We start from the raw sequence: 5,023 nt of genomic DNA, 5'->3' as shown, positions 1-5,023 counted from the left end.
GAAATACTACTTGGTGGCTTGCACGTTTGTTTCCTTTTTTGACATCTTCATAGATAGCGCTTCTGATATGCTGTAGGGCTGGCTGAGTGGAGAAACAGGATGACAACTATTATTTCCTGTGTGATTTGGATGTGAACATTTTTCTTTGCACTGCTTAATCATTGCTTTTTGGACAAAACATTCTTGAAAAAAAAATCTGTTTAAAGTCAAGTGTCTGAAAAACAGATGCCCAAAAGGAAAGGGGCAGTGAACTGAGCTCAGCAATAAATATAACTTTCACGAAGGCTTGAAAGAGGTCAATAAATTAAGACAACATGGCCCAAATTTTAAAACTAGGTGCTTATGAATTAAATAGCTAAATCCATATGTAAGGGCTTTAAGAACTTGTCTGATTTTCAGAAGTACTCAGCAGTAGCAAATTTCACTGATTTCAGCTCTTCTGAAGATCAGGCCACTGATTTGGCTGCCTAACTTCAGGCACGCAAGTTTGCATGTTTTGGTCTATAAATAGGTCATATGCTATGACACCTAGCAAGTCAGCCTCAAAAGTCCTGGGCCTATGATGTCAGGAAGTGCATTTTAGAGTCAGTCAAGCAGGCAAGCAATTAGCAGCAACAAGAGTAATTAGGCTGCCTGCCTTCTAAGCAGAAGGACCTTGAGCATCTGGCTGGCTAAGAGGTATTTAGCCACCCTAAGTGCATTGGCCTGCCTAGGGGAGGAGCTGTGTCCATTTGCTGGCTATGCACAGTGGAGGAGAGGGGTGTGATCTGGTGGGAGGGGAACAAAGAAGTAGGTTGGGGAGAGGTGGATGGGGAAGGAGAAGCAGAGCTGGACTGGACAAAGAGTGAGCTCTGTCAGATGAGAAGGTTGGAGCATATTCAGAGAGAACATATGGAAGGAAAAGCACACAAAATGTTGGGGTTATGGGAGCTCATTAGATTGATCTGGCCATCCTGCTTAAAGGAGTCCTAGCTTGTACCTAATAAAATATGCTTGGTAGCCTGAGGAACAGGGAACCGTAAAGGGGGTTTTAAATTATATTTAATAAAATAGTTGGGCAAGTCATTTCCTATATGTAAAAGTGACCTTGTTTCTCTAGGCATTGATCCAAAGCCCCCTGAAGACAATAGAAACTCCCATTGGTTTTGAGTGGGGATGCTAAAAAGGTTTGGTAGAGCGGGAGGGAGGAAGGAAGGAAAAATGTGGATTTTTCACCTTTATTTAATAATGTTTCTGATCCCTGACATTTCAAAACATTTAAATGGAAATAAGCAACAGATAAACTTCAGAGCAAGAGTCTCACATCTAACACTTTTCACCTTTTGTTGAGCAAGGTTTTGTGTTGTCGTCACATGCTGATGTTGATACTAATGCTTTAGTATTATTCTGATATAAAACATTGAAATTCAACAGATATTATTCACAACATTAAATATTTAAGATACCCCTTCACAAATGCTTCAAAAGTATGTTTTATGGCTGTAACCTAAATACTTTGTCTCTCTCTTTCCCAGGAAGAAAATGACAATTTATCAATAGTTTCTTGGACAAACAAGTCTATTCGTATCTTTTAAATTTTGCTCAGGGATGTCTTTGACCTTGTCTCTAAAACATCCTCCATGGTAAGGTTGACTCAGGCTGCTAAAATAACAAAGTACTCCCAGCTTTATCGCACAGACTGTAGAGACAAATCAGGTTTTATAATTACCTCTAGTTTCTGTGTGATGGATCTGGAAGGTATAGGTAATGTAGATGGGTGGTATTGTGGCCTAATTGAACTGATAGATGGAGGGAAAGGTATGCAAAAAAATATGTGTGACACTGACAGGCCAGCTCAGGTCAGAGCAACAGGCCAATTAACTTGTGTGTGCATATCAAAGGAATGTTAAGTGTGTGTTAATTTAGTTCAAAGGAAATGCAAATGTATTGTCTCAACCTGTTGATTGCTATCAATTTACATTATGTATATCCCTGTACTTAGAATCATAGAATATCTGGGTTGGAAGGGACCTCAGGAAGTCATCTAGTCCAACCCCCTGTTCAAAGCAGGACCAATTCCCAGACAGATTTTTGCCCCAGATCCCTAAGTGGCCCCCTCAAGGATTGAACTCATGACCCTAGGTTTAGCAGGCCAATACTCAAACCACAACCCTAGATCAAAAGTGTGTGTTAAGATGAAAATTTACTTAATGTGTGAACTTCATGAAAACTAATGAAGGATTTTTTAGAGTAGCAGCCGTGTTAGTCTGTATCCGCAAAAAGAAGAACAGGAGGACTTGTGGCACCTTAGAGACTAACAAATTTATTAGAGCATAAGCTTTCGTGGACTACAGCCCACTTCTTCGGATGCATATAGAATGGAACATATATTGAGGAGATATATATACACACATACAGAGAGCATAAACAGGTGGGAGTTGTCTTACCACCTCTGAGAGGCCAATTAATTAAGAGAAAACAAACTTTTGAAGTGATAATCAAGCTAGCTCAGTACAGACAGTTAGATAACAAGTATGAGAATACTTACAAGGGGAGATAGATTCAATGTTTGTAATGGCTCAGCCATTCCCAGTCCTTATTCAAACCGGAGTTGATCGTGTCTAGTTTGCATATCAATTCTAGCTCAGCAGTTTCTCGTTGGAGTCTGTTTTTGAAGTTTTTCTGTTGTAATATAGCCACCCGCAGGTCTGTCACTGAATGACCAGACAGGTTAAAGTGTTCTCCCACTGGTTTTTGAGTATTTTGATTCCTGATGTCAGATTTGTGTCCATTAATTCTTTTGCGTAGAGACTGTCCGGTTTGGCCAATGTACATGGCAGAGGGGCATTGCTGGCACATGATGGCATATATCACATTGGTAGATGTGCAGGTGAACGAGCCCCTGATGGTATGGCTGATGTGATTAGGTCCTATGATGATGTCACTGGAATAGATATGTGGACAGAGTTGGCATCGGGGTTTGTTACAAGGATAGGTTCCTGGGTTAGTGGTTTTGTTCAGTGATGTGTGGTTGCTGGTGAGTATTTGCTTTAGGTTCGGGGGTTGTCTGTAAGCGAGGACAGGTCTGTCTCCCAAGATCTGTGAGAGTAAAGGATCATCTTTCAGGATAGGTTGTAGATCTCTGATGATGCGCTGGAGAGGTTTTAGTTGGGGGCTGAAGGTGACAGCTAGTGGTGTTCTGTTATTTTCTTTGTTGGGCCTGTCTTGTAGGAGGTGACTTCTGGGTACTCGTCTGGCTCTGTCAATCTGTTTTTTCACTTCAGCAGGTGGGTATTGTAGTTTTAAGAATGCTTGATAGAGATCTTGTAGGTGCTTGTCTCTATCCGAGACAAAATTATCTATTTTTAATGAAGGATTGTTTTATGTGGTTACATTACTGGGATAAAGCGACAAAGAGTCCTGTGGCACCTTATAGACTAACAGACGTATTGGAACATAAGCTTTCGTGGGTGAATTACTGGGATATATGTTATGGACAAATGTAATTACAATTTACATTTGTGCATCAAAGGCAATTGAAGCCTTGGAAATGTAAATGAAGAAGGTTGCTAACTTCAAAGCATAGGTCACTGTGTTCGACAATGGAATTTCACAAACTCAGTTTGCATTTAATCAACAAAGGAAGAGCCTATGCTGTGATGAAAACACTTGCCAGATTGCTCTGCCTGGAAAGCAGCTAGAAGAATGGATCCAGGGATCAATCCTGTATCTCTGAGTTGTTTGGACACTTTCAGGAAGCATTCCAGATGTAAGACAGAGATCCCCAAAGTTATTTTAGGTAATCCTGAGAGATTTATGGAAAACTATCAGATTATTATATCTCTGCTACCACTTTGGATTAACACACTTGGATTCATCTGTTGATATATTTTACCTGCTTTAACCTCTCTAACTCTCATTTCTTTTTCTTACTAATAAACTTTACCTCATTTCTTTGTCTTAGCTAATAAACTCTAATTTACTAGAGAAATTGGCTGCCAGTGTTGTTTTTGGTCTAAGATCAAGAGTATCCATTGACCAGGGTAAGTGACTGATCCTTTGGGATTGGGAGTAACCTAATTTGAAGTGATTTTGGTTTTAATAACATCTCATCAAAATCTAGTTTGTCTGGGCAGCAAGATGCACTGGAAAGCCGAAGTGGAGTGTTTGTAGCTCCTGGAGACTATAGTAATCGAGAAGCACACATTTGTTACTGGCTTGGTAAAATTTAATGATAGAATATCTCCAGTTTAGGGTGTCTGCCCTGTTTTCTGACAGCCTGACCTGAGACTGGTTTCAGAGTAGCAGCTATGTTAGTCTGTATCTGCAAAAAGAACAGGAGTACTTGTGGCACCTTAGAGACTAACAAATGTATTACAGCATAAGCTTTCGTGGACTACAGCCCACTTCTTCGGATGCATATAGAGTGAAACATATATTGAGGAAATATATATACACATATACAGAGAGCATGAACAGGTGGGAGTTGTCTTACCAACTCTGAGAGGCCAATTAAGTAAAAGAAAAAAAACTTTTGAAGTGATAATCAAGCTAGCCCAGTACAGACAGTTTGATAAGAAGTGTGAGAATACTTACAAGGGGAGATAGATTCAATGTTTGTAATGGCTCAACCATTCCCAGTCCTTATTCAATCCTGAGTTGATTGTATTGACCTGAGACTGGCACTCTCAGTTGTGAGCTACTCTAGACTGCCTGACAATAGGCATAAGGCAAAAGACTATGATTTATATATTTAAACAAAAGTGTTATATAGGCCTTGATTCTTTAACTGACTCCCTGCAGGCAGTCTTCTGCACCTATGTCTAGTACCACTGACTTTCAGGAGGCTCTGTGTGGGTGAAGGGATCTGCTCATGTCCTTAAAGGATACCCCTGGTTTTTATCTTGTATACTATGGAAACTGATGTACAGAACAGTTAAGTGAGTTGTCCAAGGTCACACAGCCAAGAATAGAACTAAAAATTTCTGACTCTCAGCCCTCCATCTTAAACACAAGACCATTTTCTTTCCCTACATTGCATAAT

This window comes from Chrysemys picta, chromosome 7, assembly GCF_011386835.1.
Source record: "Chrysemys picta bellii isolate R12L10 chromosome 7, ASM1138683v2, whole genome shotgun sequence".
NCBI lineage: Eukaryota > Metazoa > Chordata > Testudines > Emydidae > Chrysemys > Chrysemys picta.
Note: the sequence above shows the minus strand (reverse complement) of the source record.